Source organism: Pleurodeles waltl, chromosome 3_1 (assembly GCF_031143425.1).
Source record: "Pleurodeles waltl isolate 20211129_DDA chromosome 3_1, aPleWal1.hap1.20221129, whole genome shotgun sequence".
NCBI lineage: Eukaryota > Metazoa > Chordata > Amphibia > Caudata > Salamandridae > Pleurodeles > Pleurodeles waltl.
The window spans coordinates 58586951-58614063 of NC_090440.1; positions in this window are offsets into that span (position 1 = coordinate 58586951).

A 27113-nucleotide genomic window follows, 5' to 3' on the forward strand; every position below is an offset into this window, starting at 1 on the left:
CAGCCTAATGCAAAACGATTCATACCACATGACTCCTGTCTTTGAAAAGACAGGAGGGATGCCCACCATCCCAATGGCCAGCACAGGGGACCAGGGTCCCCTGGGCCTGGCTATTGCACTCAGTGACATGTATGGCGGCGGCATTTCAGGGCCCCCAATAGCACTTTAAAAAACAAAATAAAATACTTACCTATACTTACCTGGGATGGAGTCCTCATCCTCTGCTGTCCCTCTGGTGTGGGTGGGGGTGTCTCAGGGGCCTGGGGAGAGCACCTGTGGGCTTATTCCATGGTGTTCCACCATAGAAATAGGCCCACAGGTCCCCTAACTCCTGCCATGACCCAGGCATTAAATAAAGGTGCAAAGTTAACTTTGCACCATTATTTGACCCCTCCTCCCCCTGTGCGTGATTTTAGCATGGGGGATGAATATGGCGCTATGGCCATAGAGTCATTTTTTGCACGAGAACGCCTACCTTGCATCTCATTGACGCAAGGTAGGTTTCCAAGTCCAAAAAATGCCTTTAACTCCATAATTTTAAAGCTAGACGGGTCTAGCGCCAAAGTATAAATATGGAGTTAGTTTTGCACCAAATCTGCGTAAAAAAAATGATGCAAATTCGGCTCAAAACAAGTATAAATATGCCCTCAAGTGTGGCTAGATCGTGAGACAATGAAGAGAAGGGTGAGTGAACTGCTGAGAACGAGTAAGAGAGCTTATAACAATAGAAGGACTGTAAAACAAGTGTTTTTGACTTGAGAGATTGGGTTTTGGTAAAGAAGGCTGGATTTGCAAGAAAAGGATAGTGAAAGGAAATGTGGCTGTGTTGGATGACGGGAAGGTCTGCAGTTTTGGGACTTTGTGTAAGGTTGCTGTATAAAGTGAAGGAGAGAAATAGGTATTTGTTGAAAAATGGGGGAACCAATGCTTATGTTTATTTAGAGGTATGCTATATGAAATAACTGTTTCAATCTGTTTAGTAGGTATGTGAGCTTTGTAAATAGTTCAGAAATGTCCCGTATTTTAACTGCTTGCCTGGATGTGATTCTACGAATCTAGTTTTCTCTGCAGTGGAATATTTATTACCTTCTGACAGCCAGCTGAACATTTGAACACATTTAGCTGAGGTTTTCAACTTTCAGTATTCACTGGCAGCTCTTGTCAAGGAGCTCTTTCAAATTGCTCTTCATAACATGGTAAATGCTTTCCTTTGATGGAGGGGATTTTTTCCATTTCAGAAGTTTCCTTTAAAACTAGTCACCAATTGTTTGACTATGTGCAGTAAAGTGCTTTGCTCTTGTGGTATTCTGTCATGCCTGTTATGAGAGAATAATTTAGGATTTTCTATTTATATATTTTTTATTATATTTTGCTTTGTTGTTGGAAACTTCTGGCAGCAGCTTCTCATCGTAATATAATTTCATCAACACCTCACATTGCTGGCTTCCTATTACCAAATTGCTGCTGGCTTTTATGGGGAGACCACATAATTCTCAGAGTTGCCAGTCATCATCTTTCTCCAAGTCTAATAATACTCTTCGACTGGTGCACACACATATAACTAAATCTTCTCTACCATCAACTTTAACAATGGATAGTGCTGCAGTCTTTTTAAAGGATAGCGCCTCTTCATCTCATGCTGCTGGCGCAATTGGGAAAAAAACATCTAACACCTCCTCCGCTAAGCGCCCAAAAAAAGACCTTGATTCTCCCTCAAAATCACCTACACATCTTACTCTAGATGATGTCATGGAGGAATTGCGTGCACTAAAGCCCTTTATGATGGACACTAATGCCTCTTTGCAACGTATTGAGGAGCAATGGTCCCAACACGAACAACAAATTTGTACTCTGGAACAGAGAGTCAGTAACCTTGAAGATTGTAACACTGTCAATCCTCAGATCTCTAAAGACATAGCTCAACTTAAAAGGCTTACTGAAAACTTAGAAAACAGAAATAGGAGAAATAATCTTCGCCTTTTTGGGATTCTAGAAGGTTCGGAAGGTTCGGAAGGCTCTAACATGATTGCATGATTGCATTCCTTCAAAAAGCAAGAAGCAATACCTTCAATTTTTCGCTTGCCTCCTACCTCTCCCCTCTCTATCCAACGGGCACATCGTTTAGGTCCACAGACTTCAACTGGCCCTCGTGCACATCCTAGAGGAATTATTATTCTCTTTCTCCAATTTACTGACTTGATGCAAATACTCTTGGAAGCCAAAAAGATGGGCTCTTTGCTATGGTCAGGTCATAAAGTGTTTTTCACACAAGACGTCTCTCCTGCTACATCTGCACGTCGCAAACAGTTTTTGGACTTACGTCCACAACTCAAATCCTTGAATATTCGATTTGGTCTTCTTCACCCATGCCTTTTCAAAATTACATTCAAGGACAAATCTTACTAGTTTGAGGAACCTTCAGCACTACAAACGTTTATTAACCAACAGAAAACAGAAGCAATGGAACTAGGAGCATCTGCAATTACTAGAGGATATAATTTAATTTGTCTTTAATGACCTTTCTTTTTTTTTCTATTCTGGACAGTTTAATAGTATTGGTTATGTTTGATATTTATATCCATGGTTTTCCTTCTCTGCATCTTCTTATTTTCTTATATATATGTATATTAATTTTTTTAGATAGTGTTCAATCCTCATGTTCCTTTCCCAACCGTATCCCTTTCTCACCATCCAAACTGTTCTCCTACACGTTCCACTGGTAAGCTTTGATATTTATTGTTTTTCATGTCACAGTCCTTTACTGTAGTTATTACATTATTTGTTCTCCTGAATGGTACATTTTTCGTTTGGATGTTTTTTTTTCTTCCATGAAACTCGCCTTCATATGTTTTAATATCTAATATCACTTTTCTTGTGCTGAAGCCACTCTTGCCTGTCTTTTCAGGTTCTCCGCTGTCCCTCTACCTTTCGGGGTATTCACTTTCTATCTTGTTTTCTTTAGCTTTCGTGGACTTTAGTCCCTGTATTGCCACATCCATGTATATACAACTTCTGGAGGTCATCTTCCTCCTTTTCTTTTTCTTTACTATCTTGTTTCTTTCCCATTTCTTTGCTTTTGCAAAATTGATATGCCTAGTTTTTTCCTTGTTACAGCAGTTGTTTATTAATACTTCTTGTTATGCAACTTAGAACTGTTACTTGGAATGTTAAGGGGCTTAAACACCCCATTAAACGTCAGAGTGTCTTATCTCACCTAGCTCGTTTGAAATGCCACATTGCTTTGTTGCAAGAGACTCACCTCAACGACTCTGAGGCAATTAAGTTTAAAAAACAATGGGTGGGGGACATTTTCTACTCCCCTTCCATCACAAACAAAAATGGGGTAATTATACTCTGTCATAAATCTCTCAAACCTACCATAATTTCACAGCATCAAGATACAGAAGGTCGCTGGTTACTTGTTACATTTACAATTGACAATATTTCTCTTACTATCCTAAATATATACGGCCCGACACATCCTGATCCAAATTATTGGAAGAGTCTTTCACATATTGTCTCTGAACATTCCTCAAACAATTTACTAATAGGTGGTGACTGCAACCAAATTCTCGATCCATTTTTGGACAGACGTTCTACGTCACGTTTCATTCCACATGCCTCCCACAAAGCTTTTAAAAACTTTATTTTACAGCATTCTCTCTCTGATTCCTGGAGAGTATGCAATCCCGACCTCTTGGAATATTCTTTTTATTCTCCTACCCACCATTCCCATTCTAGGCTTGATTACATCTTTCTGAGTAAAGGTTTATTGCAACATATGGTCAATTCTGAAATCTGTGCTATTTTGATCTCAGATCACGCACCTGTGATTACTGACCTTGATCTTATTCTTAATGGTTCTAAAACATCTTCATTGAGGTTTAATAACTCTCTACTTTCAGATGTTACTTTTTATTGCTTCCTACAGTAAGTTTATAGAAGAATACTTTCACATCAACAATAGTGATCAACTATCGTTTCATTTTGTGTGGGATGCATTCAAAGCAGCTTCTAGGGGTTTCATCATAAGTTACGCTCACTCAAAAAAAAACTCTGCTCAACAAAAATCGACTTCCATCCTTGAAAATATAAAGTCCCTAGAACATGAATACTATACTCACAAAACTAGTAAATCACATCTAAAATGGAGTTTAACCAATATACCACTGAACAAGCATGCAGCACCCTCCTGAAAATAAATGCCAGATATTATGGTGGTAACAATAAAGCTGGTTCTCTTCTAGCTCAATATTTGAAACAAAGAAAAGAAAAAACAACTATTAAATCTATCACAGATAACAATGGTGTTAAACACTTTAGAGATAAAGATATAGCATTGTGTTTCGCTTCTTACTATAAGGACCTGTACACTCCAGAACACATACCAACAGTTGAATCTCTCAACCAATATTTCTCTAATCTCAAACCAAGAGACCCATTGCAGATTGACCTCTCATCTTTAGACCAACCCCTACAATTTACCGAACTATATACAGCTTTACAATCTCTCCCCAAGGGTAAGGCTCCAGGCCCAGATGGCTTCACAGTAGAATTCTTTATTCAAATCAAATCAAATCATTAACATTTATAAAGCGCGCTACTCACCCGTGCGGGTCTCAAGGCGCTAGGGGAAAGGGGGGGGGTTATCGCTGCTCGAACAGCCAGGTCTTTAGGAGTCTCCGGAAAGCGGAGTGGTCCTGGGTGGTCCTGAGGCTGGTGGGGAGGGAGTTCCAGGTCTTGGCCGCCAGGAAGGAGAAAGATCTCCCACCTGCCGTGGAGCGGCGGATGCGAGGGACAGCAGCGAGTGCGAGGCCAGAGGAGCGGAGGAGGCGGGTGGGGACGTAGAAGCTGAGGCGTCTGTTGAGGTATTCCGGTCCCTTGTCGTGGAGGGCTTTGTGTGCGTGGGTGAGAAGTCGGAAGGTGATCCTTTTGCTGACTGGGAGCCAATGCAGGTGTCTCAGGTGTGCGGAGATGTGGCTGCTGCGGGGTACGTCGAGGATGAGGCGGGCCGAGGCGTTTTGAATGCATTGCAGGCGATTTTGGAGTTTGGCTGTGGTCCCGGCGTAGAGGGTGTTGCCGTAGTCCAGCCGGCTCGTGACGAGGGCGTGGGTCACAGTTTTTCTGGTGTCGGCGGGGATCCAGCGGAAGATCTTGCGGAGCATGCGGAGGGTGAGGAAGCAGGCGGAGGACACGGCGTTGACTTGCTTGGTCATGGTGAGAAGAGGGTCCAAGAGGAAGCCGAGGTTGCGGGCGTGGTCTGTGGGGGTCGGTGCGGTGCCGAGGGCCGTGGGCCACCAGGAGTCGTCCCAGGCGGACGGGGTGTTGCCGAGGATGAGGACTTCCGTTTTTTCAGAGTTCAGATTTAGGCGGCTGAGCCTCATCCAATCTGCGATGTCCTTCATACCCTCTTGTAGGTTGGTCTTGGCGCTGGTGGGGTCCTTGGTGAAGGAGAGTATAACTTGGGTGTCGTCGGCGTAGGAGGTGATGATGATGTCGTGCTTGCGTACGATGTTGGCGAGGGGGCTCATGTAGACATTGAAGAGTGTCGGGCTGAGCGATGAGCCTTGAGGTACGCCGCAGATGATCTCGGTGGGTTCTGAGCGAAACGGAGGGAGGTAAACTCTTTGGGAACGGTTTGCGAGGAAGGAGGCGATCCAGTCCAGGGCCTGGCCTTGGATCCCGGTGGAGCGGAGGCGGGTGATTAGGGTGTGGTGACAGACGGTGTCAAAGGCAGCCGAGAGGTCGAGAAGAATGAGGGCGACTGTTTCACCGTTGTCCATCAGGGTTCTGATGTCGTCTGTGACTGAGATGAGGGCGGTTTCAGTGCTGTGGTTGGTTCGGAATACGGTTTGTGAGGGGTCGAGCAGGTTGTTGTCTTCCAGAAAGGTGGTCAGCTGTTTGTTGACGGTCTTCTCTATTACTTTGGCTGGGAAAGGCAGACGAGAGATGGGGCGGAAGTTTTTCAGGTCGCTCGGGTCAGCCGTAGGTTTCTTTAGTAGGGCGTTGACTTCGGCATGTTTCCAGCATTCAGGGAAGGTAGCAGAAGAAAAAGAAGAGTTGATGACGGTCTGGAGGTGCGGGGCGATGATGTCGTCGGCTTTGTTAAAGATGAAGTGCGGGCAGGGGTCCGAAGGGGCGCCGGAGTGGATAGAGTTCATGATGGATTTGGTTTCTTCCGTGTTGATGTGGGTCCAGTTGTTGAGGGTGATGGCCGGGGATGCGGGTTCGGTGGTGTTTGGTTGGGTCTGGTGTCCGAAGCTGTCGTGGAGGTTGCTGATCTTGCGATGGAAGAAAGTGGCGAGGGATTCGCACAAATCCTGTGAGGGCGTGACGGCGTTGGCGTTGGCGCTGGGGTTGGAGAACTCCTTGACGATGCTGAAGAGTTCTCTGCTGTTGTGGCTGTTTTTGTCCAGTCTGTCGGTGAAAAAGTTCCTTTTGGCAGCGCAGATCAGGTGGTGGTGTTCGCGGGTAGCGTTCTTGAGGGCGGTCATGTTGTCAGCGGTGTGGTCCTTGCGCCAGGCTTTCTCAAGGGCGCGACAAGTTTTCTTTGATTCAGTTTGCTAAGTCTCTTTTCCCCAAACTCTTTCAATTACTTAATCATTTTATAATGTCAGGTTCTGCATCTGGCTCATTTACAGAGGCCATAATTTGTCTTATTCCCAAAAAAGATCGGGATGCGACTGACTGTAAAAATTATAGACCCATATCTTTAATTAATACTGATTGTAAACTCTATACCAAAGTTTTAGCTCTCCGTTTACTCCCATATATACCTGACCTTAGTGATTCTCATCAATCTGGTTTTATCCCTAATAGAAATGTAGCAGATAATTCCCGTACTTTTTAAAATATTATTAACAAGGCATCTAAACTTAAGATGTCTCTGGCAGCTTTATCATTGGATGCGGAAAAGGCCTTTGATAGGGTCTACTGGGGTTTCTTGTCAAAAGCATTGGAATGGCATGGACTAGATACTAAATTCCGACATTTTATATCCATTCTTTATTCCTCACCATGTTCCTCGGTTACAACAAACGGTATCCGATCTCCTTTTTCCCTCTTAAAAGGGGTACTCGTCAGGGATGCCCATTATCTCCTTTACTATTTATTTTGGCTCTCAAACCTTTTCTACACCAATTAAAAACGTCTGAACAATTTACGGGGTTTCAAATTAATAATGCACACATCAAAACTATGGCATATGCTGATGATATTCTTCTGTTCATGTCTCACCCTGACACTTCTCTTCCTGCATTCCTGCATGAGCTCAACTTATATTCTGATGTATCTGGCTATAAATTTAATATAGACAAAACAGTGGTCTTACCACTTAATGCTCATTGCACTGGCTCTGTATTCCTTTATGCAGGATTATCTTGGAATTCTTCTAAGATTAAATGCCTGGGGGTGTGGTACTGCACTACTCTCAAGGATACATTAAGGACTAATTTAGAAATCTTATCTGCAAGGCTTGTAGATCTCACACAGAAATGGTCTCCGTTATGTCTCACGTGGTGGGGTCGCTTGGACACCATTAAGATGATGCTTCTCCCTATCATTAACTTCTTCCTTATGATGCTTCCTATTAAGATACCTAAACTATTTTTTAGTTCAATTGATAAAATTCTATCAGAGTTCCTGTGGAACGGTAAACAATCCCGAATCTCTCTCTCAAAATTAAAACTTCCTAAAGGAGAAGGTGGAGTTAATTTCCCTGACTTTATAATTTATCACAAATCTTTTGGCATTAAGCAAATACATCCCTATTTATCTACACTCAATGATGTCCCTAAAAAACTATGGTTCTCTTAGGAAGAAACATTTATTTCTCCCTTTTCCAATAAACACATTATATTTATGTCTAACCCCCCAAAATTCTGGTTGCCCAGCACTATCTCCCATTCAGTCAACTTACTGAAACCTTTTTTTATTTCGCATCTTACCCCATTAATCAATTCTTTAACAGTCCTATTTGCACAATAGTTTGCTTAGGAAACAAGGTAAAACCTTGTGTTGGAAGGCTTGGATGACTAAAGGTATTCTTCTAATTTCCCAATTATATCATGAAGACTCTATCATCCCTTTTACTACTCTCTCAGCAATTTATAATCACCCTATTCGCATGAAATCCCAATATATAATTATTTCTGCTCTAGTCCAAGGGGCCCTCAATAAACTTATACATCATAATCATTCTTCTCTTGCATCATCTCCACACCCGATTGTAACTTCTAATTATCCTAGGGCAGCTGGAATTTATAAACTTTTAAGAACATCTGTTTCACCTAGACTCAAATCACCTATTTTGACATTGTGGGAATCAGATCTTGGTGTTGTTTGGCCAACTTCTTTATGGGATAGAATATGGTCTAAGATACATTCCACTGCATGCACTGCAAGCCTCACACAGACCCTATATTTATTTTATAATAGACTTTTCTACACTCCTGTACGCCTTTACAAACTCAAACTTGCACAAAATGGCAATTGTTGGCGCTGCCACACTCAGCAGGGTACTGACTTTAACATGTTTTTTTCCTGTCCATCCCTATCTACTTTTTGGTCCTCAATATGGTCTCGCATTTCAGCAATAGCTCAGATCTCCTTACCAATGTCATATGAATTACTGTTTTTGGGTGGCATACACTATATCTGGAGTTCATTCAGGCCTCTTGGAAAATTGGTGGACCTTTTGCTTTCTATTGCAATCTTTATTATTACTTCTAACTGAAGAACATTACTCTCAGACAGTGGTGGAATTCTGTATGTTATCATCATAGACTTGACAGCTACAAGCTTGATTCAACAGGAACTTTCTTCAAACGTCATCAGCTATGGTTGCCATTAAGTAACTATCTCTCACTCACTGCGAAGGAAATTGATTTTTCTCCTCCTTTTAAAAAAATGTCAATGTATTTCCTGTTTTTCTTCTTATTATATACTTATTTCATCTTACATTTGCTGTAACTAATGTCTATTACCTCTCTCTCCACATGGCTATCACTTGATTCCCTTTTCTATCCCTATAGCTCTTCTCCCTCTCCCTCTCTCTTTCTTCTTTCTTTATTCAAACTTGAAGTCTTTGATACTATGTTGCTGTATATGCCTAATTTATGTACATGTTTAATATGCATTTATAAGTACAATATTCCTTATGCATATATATTCACAACTGCATATCTCTGTCCTGGCAATGTTAAGTTAATGTTCTTGTATTTGACTCAATAAAAAACATATTTTAAAAAAGAAATGTCCTGTAATTTGTTAATGTCTGAACAAGGGGGAAGATGTGTAGGAATCATTCTCACAGTGATATAATATTGTGATGAGTGGAATCTTGGGGAGAAGGAGATTCTTGAGGGAGGCAGTTGGAAAAGAGCTGTGAGGAGGCTGTAGGTCCCTGTCTTGTGTAGAAATAAAGACTACTCTAATCATGAAATACATGTGGATTACTAAAGAATGTCATAGTTGCTTTGCTTGTTTTGTGGGCTTTGTGCATTCCATAGATGATGCAGAACTCTGAGCTCTGACTGGTTTGCTCTAGACTAGACTTTTTGAGCCAACACATGAAATTCAAAACTGAAATTACCAATGAAGCAGCAATGGTCCAACAACGAGGCTCATTTTTGTGGCGCGCAGGTGAACTGGCCTTTGATATACAAGTAGAGCAGCTCCCGGACATTTAGCTGCAGGACCCAGGCATCATTACTGCATGTCTGCTAAAGGAATTACTTTCACAGATTTACATAGCTGGAGCACTTATAAGTCACAAAGCACAACCATTGGGGTAGATAAACAAAATGCTTTTTGTACATTTAGTAGTACTACAGTAGTGCTAAAGATACAGGTGCTATTCAGAAACCAACATGAAAACATACTCCTCACCCACCTCTACTGTTTTTTTTCTGTCCAGCGATGTCTGCTCTGAGTGCGGAGACTGTTGTGTTCATGTTACTTTAAGGTGTAAAGGGCTGCTTCGGATTCCAGAATATTAGGGTTGGATTCAGGACAGTTGCTGCAGGAAGTCGGAGGTGGTTGGATGGTCCTCGTGATTGAATATTTTGGTATAAAATAAATACATATTTAAAAACAACTGTGTGTATTTACAATGTGGTGACTGGGGGTTATAAAACATCGCAAGAACCTACTTGTGGTAATAGGGGATTTTCATTGATTTTTGCCTAAGAAGGATCATTAAGGTGTGGCAACATTGTATTTCACAGACGTATGGAGAATATTTTACAAGCAAGAATTGTTAAAAGATGGGAGGCAAGCAAACTGAAGCACTTTTAATATGGTGAAAATTCGGGGAAGCTGCTTGCTTGGAAGATCAAATCGGACCAGGTCAGGAGCCATATTAAGGAAATCAATTTGGATGAGTCAGGGTTGAAAGTGACACGATGTTAGGATATTGAGTATGTGTTTCATTAATTTTTTGCATCCCTGTATACTGAAAGTGTAGAGGGGCGAGAAGAGTTGGTGGAAGACTGGTTAGTTCCTGATGTGCTACCGGAAATCATTTTGCAGCAGCAGGAGTTCCTTAATGGTCCTATAACCATTGACGAAGTACGGGCAGTGTTGTTTGGAGGCAAAGGTGAGAAAGCCCCTGGTCCTGATGGTATTCCAGTGGAGTTGTATAAAGTACTAGGTGATATAATTATCCCAATCTTGACAGAGTTGTTCAGGAAGATTTTTTCAAACGAAATAGATATCCCAACTACATGGAATGAGGCGATTAGCACGCTGATTTTGAAACCAGGAAAAAATGCGACAAAATGCGCATCTTATAGGCCTATTTCACTATTAAATAGTGATTATAAATTGTTTGCTAAAATAGGTTGAATAGAGAAGTTAATAATCTGATACATCCTGACCAGAAGAGCTTCTCAAAGGGAAGATATTTGTATGAACTGACATATGATTTGATTGGGGCTATAGATATGGCAACGTCTTTTGATTCCCCTTTGGGGGTTATTACTATTGATGCAGCGAAAGCCTTCGATCAAGTAAGCTGGGGTTATCTAAAATCAGTTTTAAAACAAGCTAATTTGGGTGATAACTTCTGTGGGGTTGTGAACCAGATATATAGGGCTCCCACAGTAAGAATACTCGTCAATGGAAATCTTACTGGAATTATTACAATAACTAGAGGTACTAGACAGGGATGTCCACTATCTCCCGCTCTATTTAACTTATATATCAAGCCATTTGCTAGGAAGATTCGGCAAAATTCTGTGATTTCTCCCTTTCGTTGTTAGGGTTGGGAAAGAAAACTTGCTTTGTATGCGGACGATCTTTTGGTGTATACAGATAATCTATCATCTGCTATCCCCGAGATTTTTAGATTAGCCAAAGGATTTGGTAAGATATCAGGCTATCAGGTAAATGTGGAAAAGACGGACACTATGGCATGGAATATGGAGTATAGATCAGTTTACAGTAAGAAGGAAATAAGGTATTTGGGTGTCCTGGTGACCCAGGATATCAAACAGTTAGTAGAGAGGAATCAGCAAAATCTGCTACTGGAGTGTAAGGGATTATTGCAGGGTTGGGTTCACCTCCCTTTAACAATTATTGGAAGGGTTAATTTGGTAACAATGTCCATTCTTCCTAAGTGGAATTTCCTGTTTTCTGCTTCCCCACTCCCTATGCAGAAAAAATGTATAGATAAAATGCAGCATCTTATAAGTGATTTTACATGGAGTTCTAAAGGGGTTAGAATTTCTCGGAGAAAGCTGCGTAGGTGTACGGGAAAGGGTGGATTGACATTACCAGAACTACAGTATTATGCTTGGGCTTTCCTATTGAAGAATACCAGGATTCTATTTCTTTCTCCAGATTCTACAACAACGGGTCTCATGTTTAAGGTGATGGCCTCTACCATCAAGGGTGCGTCAAGCAATTTAATATTTAAATTTGGTGATCCTAAGTTCTTTAAAAAGGTAAAATTGAAAATTATGCAGGAATTGGCAGAATGTTGGTACCAGATTAGATTAGCCGTAAAGGTTTCATATTATAACTGCAATGCACCTATCTGGGATTCTCCGGGTACACCAGAGTGTTTTCAAGATGTTTTGGCTTTACCAATTAAACGGGCAGGGATAGAGTACTGGGGGGATCTCTTTCAGGAGGGGTACTCCTTTCCTGGGAAGAGTTAAAGCAACAAATGGGTGGCTCCCTGACAAGATGGACATTTTTGCAGATGAGGGATTGGGCACAGGGGGTTAAGGGAGGAGTCGGTATGCCTAAAGCTTTGGAAGATGTTGTTCCGAACCCATTGGTAGGTCCCCATAGAGTGGCAGCTTGGTACTGGGGGATTCTAGACGGGGTGGATGGTGAGTTCGAACTTCCTACGGCTTTGTGGAGTAATTTGTTCTCTAAAGAGTTAGTTCATATGTGGTGGAAGAAGTCATTAACTTCTCTGTTTGATACAGTTAAGTCAGCTGCTTTGAGGAAGAACCACTACTATACGATCCATAGAGCTTATGTTTCTCCTGAGAAGTTGTCTAAAATGAAAGGAGGGCAGGAGGTGATATGTCCAAAATGTGGTTTAATACAAGCAACTGACATCCATATGTTCTGGGAATGTCCGGATATTCGTCATTTTTGGGAAAAGGTATGTGAGACTGTTTCGAGTATATTGGAGTGGGAAATTGCAGCATCTCTCCCTTTAGTAATTTTTGGTCAACCACAAGATCAGGAGGGGAGGAGTGGAAGAGGTACAACCCTAAAACTCAAATTTTTATTTTACATAATTTTGTTGGGGAGAAGGGAAATATGTAGAAAATGGTTGTCGGCTTCCCCTCCAGTATATTCGGAATAGCTTAATGCTGTGTTTCGTACTGCGGATTTGGACTTAATGTTACGGAAAAGTAATAGGACGGGGGAATTTTTGGGCCCCATTATTGATTTGGAAACACTGATTTAGGTAATGGTAATTTGTCGAAAATACTATGTGACAATAAGCTACCTGTTTCTGTTATTGGTCCAATGATTTTACCCCCTGCTCTGAAATCCTCATGGAATCTAGGTAGATGGAGGATTGTTTGAGAGTTAAGGGCGTCCCCTGGCCTGGACTACTCTACTGCTGGTAAAGTAAGAGGGGTTGCTTAACGGCCACGGTGAATGAGGACAAAAAAAAACATTGAGGCATATTTATACTCCGTTTGCGCCGATTGTGCGTCAAAAATGTTGACGCACAATCAGTGCAAACGTTGCCCCGTATTTAAACTTTGACGCCCGAGCCCGCGGACAACAAAATTCCACCGTCTGCATCATTTTTTGGATGCAGCAACCCGCCCTGCGTTAATGATATGCAGGGTATGCGTTCCCGTCCAAAAAATGACTTAAACGGCTGTGCGTCGTATTTAAGCTTTTGGCCAAAAATGACGCACGGACGGGAGGCGGAGCCAGAAAATGACGCACAGCCCGATTTGCGTCAAAATTTAACGCCTGGGTCAGGGCAGGCGTTAAAATGGGGCAAACACACCTGTATTTAATCAGAACACACAGAACAAACAGCAGAGCAGCAGAGCAGCAAAAGGGAGCCATGGAGGTCATTCTAATCCAGCGTGCACGCAGACGCAGAGCCCAGCAGCAACAACACCAGCTACAACAACACCAGCAGGAACCCCAAAGGCAGCGCAAAAGGCAGGAGAGGATATTCCGCCCAAGAACCACCCTTCAGGGCCTCAAGGAACACGACATCATACAGAGGTACCGGTTGAACTGGCAGGCCATTCAGCAGCTGCTGCGCAACATTGAACAGCAATTGGCCCCCACTTTGGTGACACCCCACACCATACCAACAGAAACAAAGCTGCTTGCCATACTCCACATGCTAGCAAGTGGCTCATTTCAAGCAACTGGTGCCCTGGTAGGCGGAATATCACAACCATCATTCTCCGCATTTCTGCCCAAAGTACTGGATGCCATCATTCGCCTGCCACCCTGCCACATCTGCTTCCGTAACACACTGCAGAAGCAGCAGGAAACTAAACAGGGGTTCTACGCAATCAGTGGCTTCCCACACGTCCTTGGTGCAATTGACTGCACACATGTACGCCTTGTGCCACCTGCTGCAACTGAACACCTCTACCGCAACAGGAAGCACACACATTCAATCAACGTGCAGGCCATTTTCGATCACCAGGGATTGATCACCAACATCGTGGCTAAATATCCTGGGAGTGTCCATGACTCATTCATCTTCCGTCACTGCACCATCAACCAACACTTCCAGGATGGACGGTATGGCAATGGACTACTTGTTGGTAAGTACAAAAACCTACTTATATACACACTGCACAGCAACCCTCTAGGACACACAACACATACACCACAACAGCAACATGTGAACAGGAACACACTTAGGTACTGACATCACTAGCCATGTTTCTTAAGTCACCATTGAACCTGTCACACATCTGAAATAAGTGTACAGCCTAATGTGAAGACATTAATGAGTGTGGTAGCCAAAATGTCACCTTGCAAATTGTAAGTGTCCTAATGACCTTTACATGAATACACTGCCTAAGTCTAAAGGTATGGGATGTCCAGGGTACTTTCATATGAACGTGCTAACAACACTTATAAATTAAACTCTACATTGAACTATCTACTCACCCCAAGTGAAGACCAAAGGACACCTGTATCACAAGTCACAATGCTAGGGAGGGCACACTGCACTGAAAATCCCAAAACATACTGATGACAAACGGTTAGCAGACAAACACTTGCTCAGCCAAGGAAACAACACAATGCAGATGGTATAGCCTACAAGTATAGGATGTCACATCAGTACACAAAAGAGTCACAGACAACACAAGACAACTACTGCCATTAAAGGTCTTTTCAATAGTGCCAGCTACATCAAAATGATCCCATTCTTTTTGTCTTTCAGCTGATCAGGGGTATGGCATCCAGCCATGGATAATGACTCCATTTGGCAACCCGAGTACTGCTGCAGAGCGGGCATACAACGAGGCCCATAAGAGGACACACAGCATTGTCGAGCGGACCTTCGGCATCCTCAAGTCAAGGTTCCGCTGCCTTGACATCACTGGTGGTAGCCTACTATATTCCCCCGAGATGGTCTGTAGGATCATCCTCACATGTGCAATATTGCACAACATTTGTGTCAAAAGGAACATTTCCCTCCTCGAACCAGACCCATACATGCCTGAAGACGAGGAAGAGGAGGATGCTGCCCTGCAACAGGAGGGGGAACAACCAAACACGGCTGCTGGAGTGCGTAGGCGCCAACACATTGTGAACAATTTCTTTTAATTATTATCACCATCACCACTTAATGAACTATTGTATATAAACACTGATAATAATCACCACATCATGGTCTGGCTATTCATTTCTGCACACCTTTAGCTCTAAATATCAGAAGAAGAATGTCGTCTCATGGAGCATTAATGATATAACAATCAGGACACAGAAAAATACACAACAAATGTAATGCCTATCATACAACGGTTACATACACACACAATGTAAATGACTGACATCCTGTACAGTTCACCTTTGAAGGGCAATAGCTGAGGCCCACACCTATTACACACATACATGTAGGAAACATGGTTCATCGCAGCAGATGGCACACAACTAAAACACCATCACTCAACTAGGGGAAAACAGGCCTCATACATCAGGCAGTTGACATGCTTTTGCTTCAGGAACAGGAATGTATTACCAGACTCTTGGCAGCAGTAATTCCAACTACATACAATCTTTGCAATGACTATCTGTCATTAGAGTTACACATAAGCAGAACATACACAGCACAAGTGCCACACATATGACAAGCATACAGCACATCACATCCCATCTACATGTCAGCCCTTTTATAAAAACCTTACACACCCATGCGCCTGGTCGACCCCACCTGTCTGAAGAGGTCCCTGGAATGCTGAAATGTGTACCCTGAGATTCCCTCATCTACATACACACACTCACAAGAGTCATCCAGTGTGCCACACTCTTTCCTATGCCTACCATTGTCATCCATCTCACTGCATGGAACACAGCTCATATAATACACTGGCTTGGAGTTTTTAAGGCCTGGTATCACCTGTAGATTGATTCTCGGTTGAAAGGTACTGTAGGCCATTTTAAAGCAAATCTCATCCGCCAGGACTAGTGAGACACTGATGGAGGCCACACCAGTGATCCCCTCCATGCACACCACCCACATTTACATGCCCCATCCCTGCTGATGCCTCCTACAGCATAGATGTAGATATTTGGGCAATTATACCATTGAGCATTGCTACTAATGTTGCCGTGTAACACTTTATCAGGGTTCATGTGTCACCTTCAAAACAACACAGGACATACACAGTGTGACATGTCAACTGTCTACTCCTCCCTCTGACCAGTCCTAGTCAGACCACTGATCATGTAATTTGTGAAAGAGCTGGCTCCTGATTGACCCAGCATCCTGTCAGCCTGACTGGCACCTGTCCGTGGCTCACCCTAAAGATACCCGGTGGCCACCTATGGACCACACTTGCTGTCCAAAACCTCTCTTTCCTCAGAGGCTAATTTGTCATTTGCCTCATCAATGTATACTCAAATACATTGTATTGCATCATCTGACTTTTCTTTGTATCATATTTGTGACAGTGCCCTTGAATAGCTAAATCATGGCCCACCTGTTGTCTGGGCCTCATTAATGCCTAAACTACAAAGTGTGACAGTGTACCTGGCCCATAGCCTTTGATGGTGTACGTGGCCTCCAGCAGAACCAGCAACCTCAGATAATGTCCATGAAAAGTCAACACATATGAGGACCCTGACAGTTCACACGCTAAGTAACATTGTTCAAATAATAGAGATGGCTCGTGTGTGCTGAATACCAGCCATTTACTTCTGCACAGAGGCTATGATGTTTCCTGATGCATTTCCATCCATAGAGGCCAACTTGAGTACAAATGTTGCAATGACACATGCCGGATCCAGACATCTGAGACATTCTCTCACTCAGCACACCACGGCTGCCCAGTTGAAAGTCTCATTACACGTCTTCAGTGACAGGGTGGGACCATCCATGTGTAGGTTACCATGTCCTCAATGACTTTACTCACATTTAGCTACAAACGATACTCATTAGATACACGATTAGCTGCCAATAACTCATGATGAGACCTGGACGTTACCGTGACAACATACACCTTAACAGTTGATAATGGATCAACATGTACATGTACCATCCAATCAACAAAATGGTTGCAAGCAGCCTATCACAGTAGTGTCCCAGTTGTAAACTAGCAGGAAGAATGAAACATGCCACTAAACCAGGTAATGCATAAAGGGCCACATACATCAACAACCTATTTGCTATCATGACATAAGGAACGTTGAGAATTTGCTATTAAATCAATGCTAAATGGTATGACAGAATTCTCCAAAGAATTAATAGGGCAAACGTCAAATGGGCAAATGGGATTACAGATTAGCAAACAGAGAATCATACTCAATTTGTATCTATGGGCCTGCTGCCAATGGTTTAGCATTACTGAATTTGGGAAAACCTTGGATAAAGTTGCAAGTCAGGAACAGCAAACCCCAGGGTGCTGGGGGCCTAAGTCCCCCTCTGCTGCACCACAAATATACATGTTTTATGCACATGTGAAGCACACACATGCATAAGGGGCATGTGTGCCCTACATGTCAATAGTGAAACATATTTTAGCTACATTAACTCGTAATTAGCACATGGTTACCCCCAAAAAAGGTTTAGGCGACAATTGCATTACCTAATTGGCCTTTATGCTATTTGGAATAGCTTGATACATGTGCTCACAAATTAGCTAAGGAATACATCCTGGTATCTCTTTCATATTTTGAAATTTGCAATCAGCAATTACCTACATATGTGCGCAATTATGAGTAATATCCATTCTGGCCAATCATTACTATTGCACTGTGAATACCTTCTATACATCCTATAAGGGACATTTGCTATAGCTAACCCCAAAGTTTATCACTTAGCACCGTTTGGTCATGCAAAATTCCATTACTCATTTGGACAAATGAAATACATATTTGTCATAATGCGTCATATTTTCACGCATACAGCTTGTGCGTCATAATTTTTGATGCACAGGAGTGCAAATAATGCAGAGTTAAAAATATTTTTCATAAATAGACATCATATTTGGCTGCGGCTTAATTTTCACCTCTAGAACTGTAAATTATGCCGCAAACAAATATTAATGACAAAATATGACAAATATTTTGACTCTGCATTATCTGCACTCCTGTGCATCAAAATATATGACGCACAACCTGTATGCGTGAAAATATGACGCATAACGGAAAAAAACGGCGGCCATGTTATGCAGGATGTGATGTAATAGGATATCCTGTTTACAGATTCTGTACAGTGGGTGTACTTTTACTTTCACTTTGCAGTCTCTGATTATTCTAGACTGTTTGGCTGTGTGCAAAGTGTTGTCCTGTGTATTAGTGCTTTTGTGTCCAGAGTACCATCTTACTTGTTGTTTTGTCATCAATATATTGTTGTAGAATACTGTCTGAGTGTGTGTTGTATAAATTTGTCCAGTCCAGTGTTGTATTTATTGTCTGTGGGAATCTGTTGTGGGTACTGTTATATAGGGGATAGTTGGGCTCTTCTACAGGGAGTGCAGAATTATTAGGCAAATGAGTATTTTGACCACATCATCCTCTTTATGCATGTTGTCTTACTCCAAGCTGTATAGGCTCGAAAGCCTACTACCAATTAAGCATATTAGGTGATGTGCATCTCTGTAATGAGAAGGGGTGTGGTCTAATGACATCAACACCCTATATCAGGTGTGCATAATTATTAGGCAACTTCCTTTCCTTTGGCAAAATGGGTCAAAAGAAGGACTTGACAGGCTCAGAAAAGTCAAAAATAGTGAGATATCTTGCAGAGGGATGCAGCACTCTTAAAATTGCAAAGCTTCTGAAGCGTGATCATCGAACAATCAAGTGTTTCATTCAAAATAGTCAACAGGGTTGCAAGAAGCGTGTGGAAAAACCAAGGCGCAAAATAACTGCCCATGAACTGAGAAAAGTCAAGCGTGCAGCTGCCACAATGCCACTTGCCACCAGTTTGGCCATATTTCAGTGCTGTAACATCACTGGAGTGCCCAAAAGCACAAGGTGTGCAATACTCAGAGACATGGCCAAGGTAAGAAAGGCTGAAAGACGACCACCACTGAACAAGACACACAAGCTGAAACGTCAAGACTGGGCCAAGAAATATCTCAAGACTGATTTTTCTAAGGTTTTATGGACTGATGAAATGAGAGTGAGTCTTGATGGGCCAGATGGATGGGCCCGTGGGTGGATTGGTAAAGGGCAGAGAGCTCCAGTCCGACTCAGACGCCAGCAAGGTGGAGGTGGAGTACTGGTTTGGGCTGGTATCATCAAAGATGAGCTTGTGGGGCCTTTTCGGGTTGAGGATGGAGTCAAGCTCAACTCCCAGTCCTACTGCCAGTTCCTGGAAGACACCTTCTTCAAGCAGTGGTACAGGAATAAGTCTGCATCCTTCAAGAAAAACATGATTTTCATGCAGGACAATGCTCCATCACACGCGTCCAAGTACTCCACAGCGTGGCTGGCAAGAAAGGGTATAAAAGAATGAAATCTAATGACATGGCCTCCTTGTTCACCTGATCTGAACCCCATTGAGAACCTGTGGTCCATCATCAAATGTGAGATGTACAAGGAGGGAAAACAGTACACCTCTCTGAACAGTGTCTGGGAGGCTGTGGTTGCTGCTGCACGCAATGTTGATGGTGAACAGATCAAAACACTGACAGAATCCATGGATGGCAGGCTTTTGAGTGTCCTTGCAAAGAAAGGTGGCTATATTGGTCACTGATTTGTTTTTGTTTTGTACCATGTACTTCCTCTGAGACTTTCAATGATCTGTATGGTGATATGAGCTGTTACAAGTACAACTAATGGAGGTGCATGTTTGCCACCACATGACTGTCCGGGCCACTGCATGTGTGTAGAAGTGTGTGTAGCTGTAGCAGGAGACCCATCCTATGTAAATGTTGCACAGGAATTATTCCATGCAGTATGAGCATGTCTGAAAGTGTTTCATTACTCATCTCAGATTATCACATTGTGTTTGTATTTGAAATCGTTTGTCAGTGCACGGATTCTGAGCATATTCTTCCTTCCATGCTTTACAGGTGGACCTGCACCGTACACAGTGTGAGAGGTGGCTCGTTTTGAGGACCCCGACACCTACAGTGAGTGTTGACGTGTGGTATGTTTTGTGTTTGCTGGTGATGTGTGATGGACTAATGTGTGTTGAACAGATTGCAAGGTGTGATGCGCTGCCCAATCATTAGTCTTGTTCCATTAGTGGGATTTCAGTTATCACTTTATTTTGAGTTGACCAATGCTTATCCATTTGTCTGATCTTGGGTCTGTAGGCCATTCCTGTAGGGCCCGCTATGGGAAATGGGGTGAGTCATGTGGAATACACTAGTTACATTAAGAGTTGCACTGGGACTCGTCTCGGATTGAGTCTGCATGTCAGACTGACATTCTCCCAGATAGCTTCAGCAAATGGCTTGTCTGAAAACTGCTGCTTCCCTATTAACCGATGTACTGAGTACACTGTAGGTTGGATCTTCCGGGAGCATGTACTTCCACAAGTTGTACTAGAAGTGTGTGGGAGTAGAGTGCAACGGCCTAGGTGTGCATGCTATTCATGATCATGGGTGTTCTTGCTCCTCTGTGTCTGTTGAAAAATATGCCTCACTGGAAGTATGTGATGTTGGCCTAGGTCAGTACATTTTGACATGTGTGGACCTTGGATAGGACAAGGTTTAGCTGACTCCAATTTGTTGATAGCCCTTACTGGTGGTGTGTGTGTGGAGGCAAAAACATGTTGAGCTTTCTATACACTCATGGGAAGCATCTATTTTGGGATTGTTTGTTGTTCTTCCCACCCCCCCGCAAAGACAGGCATGGTTTTGTGAAAAGGGTTCATAGGACTGAAGCAACCAGTATGTTACACATACTTGTGATTATATGAAATATGGTTTTGAACCTAGTGTACACACTCAGTTATGGCACATGAGTTCTATACTGGCAAATCCCATTACAAATTGCAGACCTTGAAGTTTGTGATTGTTATCACATACACTGACATATGTAGTGCAGGCAATAGGCGGAGGAGGTGCAGCATGATTGTTAGCTGCAACTGTAAGTACTTTGATGACAAGTTAATGCCAGTTGTTACCCATCATGTAGATTATTGTATATGCTATGTGTGAGATGACCTTTGTATGCAGGCTTCCCATGTACTTCCTCTGAGACTTTCAATGATCTGTATGGTGATATGAGCTGTTACAAGTACAGTAAGGGGGTTATTCCAACTTTGGAGGAAGTGGTAATCTGTCCCAAAAGTGACGGTAAAGTGACGGATATACCACCAGCCGTATTACGAGTCCATTATATCCTATGGAACTCGTAATACGGCTGGTGGTAAATCCGTCACATTTGGGACGGATTACCACCTCCTCCAAAGTTGGAATAACCCCCTAAATGTATTGTCAGATTGACCACTTGTGCTATTCCACACAATGCAGTTCCTATGGTAAATAGTTGCCCTTTGTCTTCACAGCTGCAAACATGAGTGCCGCACAGAGGCATGAATTTGAGAGGCGGGCCATGAGGTACCGACACATCCTGCAGGTGCAGTTGGGGTTCTGACGGATGGCCCATAAATACCAGTCAGATCGGGCCTCCGGAGCATGGTGGGCTTCACCACAGGGTGGCCCAAGGTTGCCCACTACAGCCACCACCACCACAACCACCGGTTCTCCCCAAGTCGCCCCAGCCAGAGCGGGGACAGTTGTCCCTGCCTCTGCAGCACACCCAGGCCCCAGCAGTGTGACAGCTGCAGGACAGTCCAGTGGGCTAGGCTCAACACGCACACAGAGCACCTCTGCCGGGACCCAAACAGCAGCAGCACCTCCAATCGACCCTGCGGCATTCCAGGCTTTGAAACGCAAAATGGACAAATTTATAAGGAAGGTGGACAAGCTTAGCCAGGATGTGGCCTACATCAAGAAGCGGGTCAGGTCTATCAGGCGGACCCTCCGGAGGGCCAACCTCTAGGACTGATATATTCAATGGACATAATTCCCTCCCCTCCCTCCTCTTTCCTTGTTATCATGATAAGTGGGCTTGGGGGATTAGTGTTAGGTTAGTATAGGTTGTTAGCTTAGTTAGTGTTAGGGAGGAGGATGAGGGGTCCTGATTCTTTCTACTTTTCCTTATTAAGTGTGTGGGTGGGTGGTTGGGTGTCAATGTTGGGGTTCCAGGGTGTTTAAAAAAAAAAAAAACAATAAAAAAAAAAATAACAACAAAATATATGATTGTTTAGGATAGTATAGTATGTGTGTAGGTTAGTATGTGTTGTCCTGCATGTGTCCTGTCTCATAATGGTGGGTGGGGGGTTGATGTTTAGATCGATTCGTTATATGTGAAGAGTAAGTTTAGCTTAGGTTAGTTAGGGACAGTTTTGGGTAATGAGTAGTCAGGTTAGATTAGTGTAGGTATGACTTTTCCCTTAGTTGCCTCTGGTGTGATTAGTTATGAATAAATATATAGATAACCCTTTGCATTATGTGTTAACTGCTACTTGATCATGGCCTTGCCATCAGTGTAGATGATTGTTGTTCTATGACATTTGTGTCCTATGCTACAAACAAAAACAAACTGAAGTGTAAAATGGCAGCTACCCCTGTGCTACCTTGGTAAGTATCCACCATTTGTTAGAACCACCAATCGGAGTTGACATGGATCACAAAGGATTTGTGTCGATGAGTATGTTTTCTACGTCACAAAGTGTGCTTCCAGACTTGGTATTGTGGGGACATTTTTAGGTCAGACTGCAGTGTGATGTTCAGGGGCATCTTTGAAGATGAGGTCTTCTTAACAATCTTGTGTTCTTGTCTTCATAACTGACATTGATCATTTGTGCTAAATTTCAGCATGATTACCTATTTGGATGTTTACTCAGGAAGGTTGATTGATGCTGTGTTTTGTAGTGTTTGCTAAGATTAGACTGCATAGTTCAATGTGTTAGTATTGCATGGTGACAACATTTATCAGCCACTATTAGTTGACTTTGATTTCTCTTGATGAAGCATTATTCTGTACGACACAGCATGATGGTGTGTGGTTTCTCCCTTCATCAGTTATTCTCCTTAGGATGGGCAGGCTATGATGCAATCGGGGCCACTGCACAGATGTATCTGACTACATGATGTCAGGACAGTTGTATTGACAAGCAACATGACTGTCACACAGGCACATTTGTGTTATCTACTGCACAGTTGATGTGTCAAATTACACAGAGACATAGTTGGTGTGCAAGTGCAATTTATTGATAGGTGCTGTAGTGCAATATGTACATGTAGGAGGCTGGACTGGCTTGTAGTGAGTACCAAGGGGTACTTGCACCTTGCACCAGGCCCAGTTATCCCTTATTAGTGTATAGGGTGTCTAGCAGCTTAGGCTGATAGATAATGGTAGCTTAGCAGAGCAGCTTAGGCTGAACTAGGAGACGTGTGAAGCTACTACAGTACCACTTAGTATCATATGCACAATATCATAAGAAAACACAATACACAGTTATACTAAAAATAAAGGTACTTTATTTTTATGACAATATGCCAAAGTATCTTAGAGTGTACCCTCAGTGAGAGGATAAGAAATATACACAAGATATATATACACACTAACAAAAATATGCAGTATAGTCTTAGAAAACAGTGCAAACAATGTATAGTTACCATAGGATGCAATGAGGAAACATAGGGATAGGGGCAACACAAACCATATACTCCAAAAGTGGAATGCGAACCACGAATGGACCCCAAACCTATGTGACCTTGTAGAGGGTCGCTGGGACTATTAGAAAATAGTGAGAGTTAGAAAAATAACCCTCCCCAAGACCCTGAAAAGTGAGTGCAAAGTGCACTAAAGTTCCCCTAAGGACAAAACAGTTGTGTTAGAGGAATAATGCAGGAAAGACACAAACCAGCAATGCAACAACTGTGGATTTCCAATCTAGGGTACCTGTGGAACAAGGGGACCAAGTCCAAAAGTCACAAGCAAGTCGGAGATGGGCAGATGCCCAGGAAATGCCAGCTGCGGGTGCAAAGAAGCTTCTACTGGACAGAAGGAGCTGAGGTTTCTGCAGGAACGAAAAGGGCTAGAGACTTCCCCTTTGGTGGACGGATCCCTCTCGCTGTGGAGAGTCGTTCAGAAGTGTTTTCCCGCTGAAAGAACGCCAACAAGCCTTGCTAGTCACAAATCGTGCGTTTGGCGTTTTTGGACGCTGCTGGGGCCCAGGAGGGACCAGAAGGTCGCAAATTGGACCTGAAGAGAGAGGGAACATCGAGCAAGACAAAGAGCCCTCACTGAAGCAGGTAGCACCCGGAGAAGTGCCAGAAACAGGCACTATGAGGATGTGTGAAACGGTGCTCGCCGAAGTTGCACAAAGGAGTCCCACGTCGCCGGAGACCAACTTAGAAAGTCGTGCAATGCAGGTTAGAGTGCCATGGACCCAGGCTTGGCTGTGCACAAAGGATTTCCGCCGGAAGTGCACAGGGGCCGGAGTAGCTGCAAAGTCGCGGTTCCCAGCAATGCAGCCCAGCGAGATGAGGCAAGGACTTACCTCCACCAAACTTGGGCTGAAGAGTCACTGGACTGTGGGGGTCACTTGGACAGAGTCGCTGGATTCGAGGGACCTCGCTCGTCGTGCTGAGAGGAGACCCAAGGGACCGGTAATGCAGCTTTTTGGTGCCTGCGGTTGCAGGGGGAAGATTCCGTCGACCCACGGGAGATTTCTTCGGAGCTTCTGGTGCAGAGAGGAGGCAGGCTACCCCCACAGCATGCACAAGCAGGAAAACAGTCGAGAAGGCGGCAGGATCAGCGTTACAGAGTTGCAGTAGTCGTCTTTGCTACTATGTTGCAGGTTTGCAGGCTTCCAGCGCGGTCAGCAGTCGATTCCTTATCAGAAGGTGAAGAGGGAGATGCAGAGGAACTCGGATGAGCTCTTGCATTCGTTATCTAAAGTTTCCCCAGAGACAGAGGCCCTAAATAGCCAGAAAAGAGGGTTTGGCTACCTAGGAGAGAGGATAGGCTAGCAACACCTGAAGGAGCCTATCACAAGGAGTCTCTGACGTCACCTGGTGGCACTGGCCACTCAGAGCAGTCCAGTGTGCCAGCAGCACCTCTGTTTCCAAGATGGCAGAGGTCTGGAGCACACTGGAGGAGCTCTGGACACCTCCCAGGGGAGGTGCAGGTCAGGGGAGTGGTCACTCCCCTTTCCTTTGTCCAGTTTCGCGCCAGAGCAGGGGCTAAGGGGTCCCTGAACCGGTGTAGACTGGCTTATGCAGAATTGGGCACATCTGTGCCCAAGAAAGCATTTCCAGAGGCTGGGGGAGGCTACTCCTCCCCTGCCTTCACACCATTTTCCAAAGGGAGAGGGTGTCACACCCTCTCTCAGAGGAAGTTCTTTGTTCTGCCATCCTGGGCCAGGCCTGGCTGGACCCCAGGAAGGCAGATGCCTGTCTGAGGGGTTGGCAGCAGCAGCAGCTGCAGTGAAACCCCAGGAAGGGCAGTTTGGCAGTACCAGGGTCTGTGCTACAGACCACTGGGATCATGGGATTGTGCCAACTATGCCAGGATGGCATAGAGGGGGCAATTCCATGATCATAGACATGTTACATGGCCATATTCGGAGTTACCATTGTGAAGCTACATATAGGTAGTGACCTATATGTAGTGCACGCGTGTAATGGTGTCCCCGCACTCACAAAGTTCAGTGAATTGGCTCTGAACAATGTGGGGGCACCTTGGCTAGTGCCAGGGTGCCCACACACTAAGTAACTTTGCACCTAACCTTTACCAGGTAAAGGTTAGACATATAGGTGACTTATAAGTTACTTAAGTGCAGTGTAAAATGGCTGTGAAATAACGTGGACGTTATTTCACTCAGGCTGCAGTGGCAGGCCTGTGTAAGAATTGTTAGAGCTCCCTATGGGTGGCAAAAGAAATGCTGCAGCCCATAGGGATCTCCTGGAACCCCAATACCCTGGGTACCTCAGTACCATATACTAGGGAATTATAAGGGTGTTCCAGTAAGCCAATGTAAATTGGTAAAAATGGTCACTAGCCTGTTAGTGACAATTTGGAAAGAAATGAGAGAGCATAACCACTGAGGTTCTGATTAGCAGAGCCTCAGTGAGACAGTTAGTCACTACACAGGTAACACATTCAGGCACACTTATGAGCACTGGGGCCCTGGGTTACCAGGGTCCCAGTGACACATACAACTAAAACAACATATATACAGTGAAAAATGGGGGTAACATGCCAGGCAAGATGGTACTTTCCTACACAACCCCCCCCCAAACGAAGGACAATAAGACTAGCCATGACCTGATGAGTCTTCATTGTCTAAGTGGAAATATCTGGAGAGTCCATCTGCATTGGAGTGGCTACTCCCAGGTCTATGTTCCACTGTATAGTCCATTCCCTGTAGGGATATGGACCACCTCAACAATTTAGGATTTTCACCTTTCATTTGTTTTAGCCAAAGTAGAGGTTTGTGGTCTGTCTGAACAATGAAGTGAGTGCCAAACAGGTATGGCCTCAACTTCTTCAGAGCCCAGACCACAGCAAAGGCCTCCCTCTCAATGGCAGACCAACGCTTTTCTCTAGGGGTCAACCTCCTACTAATAAAAGCAACAGGTTGATCCTGGCCCTCAGAATTAAGTTGTGATAGGACTGCCCCTACTCCTAATTCAGATGCATCAGTTTGGACATAGAATTTTTTAGAGTAACAAGGGCTTTTCAGGACAGGTGCAGAGCACATGGCCTGCTTCAGCTCCTCAAAAGCTTTCTGACAGTTTGCTGTCCATAATACCTTTTTAGGCATTTTCTTGGATGTGAGGTCATTAAGAGGGGCTGCAATGGAGCCATAGTTCTTAATGAACCTCCTGTAATACCCAGTGAGGCCTAGGAAGGCTCTCACCTGAGTCTGAGTGGTAGGGGGAACCCAATCA